An 8,497-nucleotide genomic window follows, 5' to 3' on the forward strand; every position below is an offset into this window, starting at 1 on the left:
AACTTGTTTTTGCAGGGTATGCTTGTGATGTGATATGGCTAATGACATGATATGATATATTGGATGTATGAGATGATCATGTTGTAATAGTTAAATATCGACTTGCACGTTGATGCTACGGCAACCGGCATGAGCCATAGGGTTGTCTTTAAATTTATTTTTCGCTTGCAGATGCTCTTCCTATATCGCTAGGTAGTAGCTTTAGTAGTAACAGCATAGATAGCCCAACAAACCTCGATGGCAGCACAATGATGGAGATCATGGTGTGGCACCGATGACGAAGGAGATCATGCCGGTGCTTTGGTGATGGAGATCAAGAAGCACAAGTTCATGGCCATATCATGTCTCTTTTTGATTTGCATGTGATGTTAATCCTTTTATGCACCTTATTTTCCTTAGGACAACGGTAGCATTATGATAACCCACAAGTATAGGGGATTAATTGTAACCTTTCTCGATAAGTAAGAGTGTCGAACCCAACGAGGAGCTAAAGGTAGGACAAATATTCCCTCAAGTTCTATCGACCACCGATACAACTCTACGCACACTTTACGTTCGCTTTACCTAGAACAAGTATGAAACTAGAAGTACTATGTAGGAGTGATAGGATAGGTTTGCAAGAAAATGTAAATAAAAACTAGGGGCTGGTTAGAAAAAGAAATAAATTCTGTTAGTTTGACGAGTGTGGAAAAGTGGTGGTAGGAGTTGCGGAATTTTCCCTAAGCAATTGACTATGTTACTAGACCGATAGCAAGTTTTATGTGGGAGAGGCCACTGCTAGCATGTCATCCCTTACTTGGAATTCTATGCACTTATGATTGGAACTATTAGCAAGCATCCGCAACTACTAACATTCATTAAGGTAAAACCCAACCATAGCAATAAGATATATTGGTCCCTCTTCAATACCATATGCATCAATTTCTATGCTAGGATGAAGCTTCTGTCACCCTTGCCCTCCAAAACATAGTACTATCAACATACTACTAACCCTATGGTGTGATCCACGCGCGTGCTCATATGATGGGCACCAAAGGACAGCAACATAACCACAAGCAAATTAAACCAATCATAGCAATTCATCAATCACCGATAGGACAACGAAAATCTACTCACGCATCATAGGATGGCAACACATCATTGGATAATAATATGAAGCATAAAGCACCATGTTCAAGTAGAGGGTACAGCAGGTTGCGGGAGAGTGGACCACTAAATATAGATGGGGGAAGGTGGTGGAGGAGTTGATGAAGATGACGGAGGTGTTCGTGTAGATCGCTGTCACACGATGATATCCCGGGCGGCGTTCCGGCGCTGCCGGGAGAGAGGGGGAGAGAGCCCCCCTTCTTCTTATTATTCCTTGACCTCCTCCCTAGATGGGAGAAGGGTTTCCCCTCTGGTCCATGGTCTCCATGGCGGTGGAGGGGCGAGAGCCCCTCCGAGATTGGATCTCTCTCTCTCTCTCTCTCTCTCTCTCTCTCTATGTGTGTGTGTGTGTGTGTGTGTGTGTGTCTCCTTCTGTTTCTGCGCTCCCAGATTTTGCCTTTCACCATTTCTTAAATTCCCGAAGATCCGTAACTACGATTGGGCTGAAATTTTAACACAATTTTCTTCCGGATATTATCTTTCATGTGGCGAAAGAAGGGCCCCAACCGCCTTAGGGATTTGTCACAAGCCTGCTAGGCGCGGCCCCACCCCCAGGCTGCGGCTAGGGGGCTTGTGACCCCCTCGGGCATCGTTTCGCGTTGATTATTCTTCCCAAAAATCATAAATATTCCAAAAAAAATCCCCGTAGGTTTTTTATTGCGTTTGGACTTCGTTTGGTATGGATAATCTGCGAAACAAAAAACATGCAACAAACAGGAACTGGCACTGGGCACTGGATCAATATGTTAGTCCCAAAAATAGTATAAAAAGTTGCCAAAAGTATATGAAAGTTGTAGAATATTGGCATGAAACAATCAAAAATTATAGATACACGGAGACGTATCACATTATAAGGTGATCCCTCACTAAAACTTCAAGATAAAATTGTGTTCTCCCCAACTGTGCACTGTTGCGACACTTCGTCGTTTCGAGACACCACGTGATGATCGGGTGTGATAGACTCAACGTTCACATACAACCGGTGCAAAACAGTTGCATATGCGTAACACTCGGGTTAAACTTGACGAGCCTAGCATGTACATACATGGCCTCAGAACACAAGATACCGAAAGGTCGAGCATGAATCATATAGTTGATATGATCACCATGGAGATGTTCACCATTGAAACTAATCTAAACTCACGTGATGATCGTACTTTAGTTAGTGGATTTGGATCATGCGACACTCGAATGACTATAGGGATGTCTATTTGAGTGGGAGTTTATTAGTAATATGATTAGCTAAACTCAATTATCTTGAACATAGTCCAAGTAATCTTTGCAAAAAAAATATGTTGTAGATCAATGACTCGCGCAGTAGCAACCCTGAATTTTAATACGTTCCTAGAGAAAGCTAAGTTGAACGATGATGGAAGCAACTTTGTTGACTAGGTTCATAATCTGAGGCTTATCCTCACGGCTTGCCAAAAGAAATATGTCCTTCATGCTACGCTAGGTGATGCACCACCCACTACGGCAACCCAAGATGTTTTGAACGCTTGGTAGTCGCGCTAGGATGACTATTCATTGGTTCAATGTGCAATTTTGTATGGCTTAGAACCGGGACTTCAAAGACGTTTTGAACGTCATGGAGCATATGAGATGTCCTAGGAGTTGAAGTTTATCTTCGAGAAGAATGCCCGGATCGAGAGGTATGAGACCTCCGATAAGTTCCATGCTTCCAAAATGGAGGAGAACGGGTCTCTCATTGAACACATACTCAAAATGTATGGGTACTCTCACCGTCTAGTTGAGCTGGGGATTGAACTCCCGCAAGAGGCTATCACTGACAGAGTTCTTCAATCACTACCACCTAGCTATAAGAGCTTCGTGTTGAACTATAACATGCAAGGGATGAATAAGTCACTCGCCGAGCTATAGCGATGCTGAAAGTCGTAGAGTGAGAAATACGGAAAGAGCATCAAGTGTTGATGGTCAATAAGACCACCAGTTTCAAGAAAAACGGAAAAGGAAAGAAGGGTAACTCCAAGAAGAGTGGCAAATCTGTTGCCCCTTCGACGAAGAAACCCAAGGTCGGACCTAAGCCGGAAACTGAGTGTTATTATTGCAAGGGAACTGGTCATTGGACATGAAACTGTCCCAAGTATCTGGCAGATAAGAAGGCGGCCAACGCCAAACAAGGTAAATTTTATATACATGTTATTGATGTGTACCTCACAAGCTCCCATAGTAGTGCCTAGATATTTGATATTGGGTCTGTTCCTCACATTTTCAACTCGAAACAGGAACTGCGGAATAAACGAAGGCAGGCGAAGATATGAAGTGACGATGTGCATGGGAAATGGTTCCAAGGTTGATGCGATCGTAGTCGGCATGCTCTCACTTCAGTTCCCATTGGGATTGGTGATGAACTTAAATAATTGTTATTTATTGCCTGCGTTGAGCATGAACATTATATCTGGATCTTGTTTATTGCGAGACGGTTACTCATTTAAGTCAAAGAATAATGGTTGTCCTATTTATATAAGTAATTTATTTTATGGTCATGCACCCAATGTGAGGGGTTTGTTCATATTGAATCTCGATTATGATGATACTCATGTCCATAACATTGAGACCAAAAGATGCAGAGTTAATAATGATAGCGCCACTTTCTTGTGGCACTGCCGCTTAGGTCATATTGGTGTAAAGCGCATGAAGAAACTCCATGCTCATGGACTTTTGGAGTCACTTGATTTTGAATCACTTGACACATGCGAACCATGTCTCATGGGCAAGATGACTAAGACTCCGTTCTCCGAAACAATGGAGCGTGCAAGTGACTTGTTGCCTTGTTGGAGATCATACATATTGATGAGCGCGGACCGATGAGCATAGAGGTGCACGGGGGATATCGTTATTTTCTCACCTTCACTGACGATTTGAGTAGGTATGGTTATATCTACTTGATGAACCACAAGTCTGAAACGTTTGAAAAGTTCAAGCAATTTTAGAGTGAAGTTTATAATCATTGTAACAAGAAGATAAAGTTCCTACGATCTGATCGAGGAGGTGAATATCTGAGTTACGAGTTTGGTGCTCACTTAAGACAATGTGGAATTGTTTCACATTTGACACTGCCTAGAACACCAGAGCGCAATGGTGTGTCCGAACGTCGTAATCGTAGTTTATTAGATATGATGTGTTCTATGATGTCTCTTACCGATTTGCCGTTATCATTTTGGGGCTATGCATTGGAGACATCTGCATTCACTTTAAATAGGGCACCATCAAAATCCATTGAGACGATAGCATATGAGTTGGGGTATGGCAAGAAGCCAAAGTTGTCGTTTCTTAAAGTTTGGGGATGTGATGCTTATGTCAAAAAGCTTCAACCTGAAAAGCTGGAACCCAAAGCGGAAAAGTGCGTCTTCATGGGTTACCCAAAAGAGACAGTTGGGTATACCTTCTATCTCAAATCCGAGGGCAAAGAGTTTGTCGATAAGAACGGAGCTTTTCTTGAGAAAGAGTTTCTCTCGAAAGAATTGAGTGGGAGGAAGATAGAACATGATGAGGTTGTGGAACCTCTACTTCAACAAGATGGTGGCGCAGGGCAGAAAGAAATTTCTGTCGAGGCAACACAAGTTGAAGAGGAAGCTAATGATCGTGATCATGAAGCTTCAGATCAAGTTTCTGTCGGACCTCGCAGGTCGACAAGAGCACGTACTGCTCCTGAGTGGTATGGGAATCCTATCTTATCAACCATGTTGCTGGACAACAATGAGCCTGCGAATTATGGAGAAGCATTGGTGGGCCCAGATTCCAACAGATGGTTAGAAGCCATGAAATCTGAGATAGGATCTATGTATGAACACAAAGTATGGACTTTGGAAGTATTACGTGAAGGTCTAAACGCTATTCAGAACAAATGGGTCTTTAAAAAGACGACGAACGCGGACAGTAATTGACCGTTTTTAAAGCTTGACTTGTGGCAATGGGGTTTTCACAAGTTCAAGGAGTTGACTACAATGAGACATTCTCACCCGTAGCGATGCTTAAGTCCGTCCGAATCATGTTAGCAATAGCTGCATTTTTAGATTATGAAATCTAGCAGATGGTTGTCAAAACGGTGTTCCTTAATGGGATTTCTTAAGGAAGAGTTGTATATGAAGCAACCCGAAGGTTTTGTCGATCTAGAGAATGCTCACAAAGTATGCAAGCTCCAGCGGTCCATTTATGGACTGGTGCAGGCATCTCGGAGTTGGAATTAGCGCTTTTATGAGGTGATCAAGGTGTTCAGGTTTATACAAGTTTTTGGAGAAGCTTGTATTTACAAGAAAGTGAGTGGGAGCTCTATAGCGTTTCTAATATTATATGTGGATGACATAATGCTGATTGGAAACAACATAGAGTTTTTGGAAAGCGTAAAGGATTACTTGGATAAAAGATTTTCAATGAAGGACCTGGGAGAAGCTGCTTACATATTGGGCATAAAGATCTATAGAGATAGGTCAAGGCGCCTAATAGGACTTTCACAAAGCACATACCTTGACAAAGTTCTGAAGAAGTTCAAAATGGAACAATCCAAGAAGGGGCTCTTGCCTGTGTTGCAAGGTATAAAGTTGAGTAAGACTCAATGCCCAGTAACTACAGAAGATAGAGAAAAGATGAGTGTATGCAGGTAGGTTTCAAATTGATCCAGGAGTGGAGCACTGGGAGCGGTCAACAATATTCTGAAGTACCTGAAAAGGACTAAGGAAATGTTTCTCATTTATGGAGGTGACGAAGAGCTCGTCATAATGTTGGGGAACGTCGCATGGGAAACAAAAAATTTCCTACGCGCACGAAGACCTATCATGGTGATGTCCATCTACGAGAGGGGATGAGTGATCTACGTACCCTTGTAGATCGTACAGCAGAAGCGTTAGTGAACGCGGTTGATGTAGTGGAACGTCCTCACGTCCCTCGATCCGCCCCGCGAACAATCCTGCGATCAGTCCCACGATCTAGTACCGAACGGACGGCACCTCCGCGTTCAGCACACGTACAGCTCGACGATGATCTCGGCCTTCTTGATCCAGCAAGAGAGACGGATAGGTAGAAGAGTTCTCTGGCAGCGTGACGGCGCTCCGGAGGTTGGTGATGACCTTGTCTCAGCAGGGCTCCGCCCGAGCTCTGCAGAAACGCGATCTAGAGGAAAAACCGTGGAGGTATGTGGTCGGGCTGCCCTGGAAAAGTCGTCTCAAATCAGCCCTAAAACCTCCGTATATATAGGTGGGAGGGAGGGGACCTTGCCTTGGGGCTCAAGGAGCCCCAAGGGGGTCGGCCGAGTCCAAGGGGGGAGGACTCCCCCCCCCAAACCGAGTTGGACTTGGTTTGGTGGGAGGGAGTCCCCCTTCCTTCCCACCTCCTCCTTTTTTTTCCTCTTGATTTTCTTCTTCTTGGCGCATAGACCCTTTTTGGGCTGTCCCACCAGCCCACTAAGGGCTGGTGTGCCACCCTCAAGACCTATGGGCTTCCCCGGGGTGGGTTGCCCCCCCCCCCCCCCGGTGAACTCCCGGAACCCATTCGTCATTCCCGGTACATTCCCGGTAACTCCGAAAAGCTTCCGGTAATCAAATGAGGTCATCCTATATATCGATCTTCGTTTCCGGACTATTCCGGAAACCCTCGTGATGTCCGTGATCTCATCCGGGACTCCGAACAACATTCGGTAACCAACCATATAACTCAAATACGCATAAAACAACATCGAACCTTAAGTGTGCAGACCCTGCGGGTTCGAGAACTATGTAGACATGACCCGAGAGACTCCTCGGTCAATATCCAATAGCGGGACCTGGATGCCCATATTGGATCCTACATATTCTACGAAGATCTTATCGTTTGAACCCCAGTGTCAAGGATTCATATAATCCCGTATGTCATTCCCTTTGTCCTTTGGTATGTTACTTGCCCGAGATTCGATCGTCAGTATCCGTATACCTATTTCAATCTCGTTTACTGGCAAGTCTCTTTACTCGTTCCGTAATACAAGATCCTGCAACTTACACTAAGTTACATTGCTTGCAAGGCTTGTGTGTGATGTTGTATTACCGAGTGGGCCCCGAGATACCTCTCCGTTCACACGGAGTGACAAATCCCAGTCTTGATCCATACTAACTCAACTAACACCTTCGGAGATACCTGTAGAGCATCTTTATAGTCACCCAGTTATGTTGCGACGTTTGATACACACAAAGCATTCCTCCGGTGTCAGTGAGTTATATGATCTCATGGTCATAGGAATAAATACTTGACACGCAGAAAACAGTAGCAACAAAATGACACGATCAACATGCTACGTCTATTAGTTTGGGTCTAGTCCATCACGTGATTCTCCTAATGACGTGATCCAGTTATCAAGCAACAACACCTTGTTCATAATCAGAAGACACTGACTATCTTTGATCAACTGGCTAGCCAACTAGAGGCTTGTTAGGGACGGTGTTTTGTCTATGTATCCACACATGTAAATGAGTCTTCATTCAATACAATTATAGCATGGATAATAAACGATTATCTTGATACAGGAATTATAATAATAACTACATTTATTAGTGCCTCTAGGGCATAATTCCAACAGCCTCCCACTTGCACTAGAGTCAATAATCTAGCCCTCACATCACCATGTGAATTACATTGTAATAAATCTAACACCCATACAGTTCTGGTGTTGATCATGTTTTGGCCGTGGAAGAGGTTTAGTCAGCGGGTCCGCTACATTCAGATCCGTGTGCACTTTGCATATATTTACGTCCTCTCCCTCGACGTAGTCACGGATGAGGTTGAAGCTTCGTTTGATGTGTCTGGTCTTCTTGTGAAACTGTGGTTCCTTTGCTAAGGCAATGGCACCAGTGTTGTCACAGAACAAGGTTATTGGATTCAGTGCGCTTGGCACCACTCCAAGATCCGTCATGAACTGCTTCATCCAGACACCCTCCTTAGCCGCCTTCGAGGTAGCCATGTACTCCGCTTCACATGTAGAATCTGCTACGACGCTTTGCTTGGAACTGCACCAGCTTACTGCACCCCCATTAAGAATAAATACATATCCGGTTTGCGACTTAGAGTCGTCCGGATCTGTGTCAAAGCTTGCATCGACGTAACCTTTTACGGCGAGCTCTTCGTCACCTGCATACACGACAAACATCTCCTTAGTCCTTTTCAGGTACTTCAGGATATTCTTGACCGCTGTCCAGTGATCCACTCCTGGATTACTCTGGAACCTACCTGCCATACTTATGGCCAGGCTAATATCCGGTCTAGTGCACAGCATCGCATACATGATAGAACCTATGGCTGAAGCATAGGGGACGGAGCGCATATGCTCTCTATCTTCATCAGTTGCTGGGCACTGAGTCTTACTCAA

This window comes from Hordeum vulgare, chromosome 5H, assembly GCF_904849725.1.
Source record: "Hordeum vulgare subsp. vulgare chromosome 5H, MorexV3_pseudomolecules_assembly, whole genome shotgun sequence".
Classification (NCBI taxonomy): Eukaryota; Viridiplantae; Streptophyta; class Magnoliopsida; order Poales; family Poaceae; genus Hordeum; species Hordeum vulgare.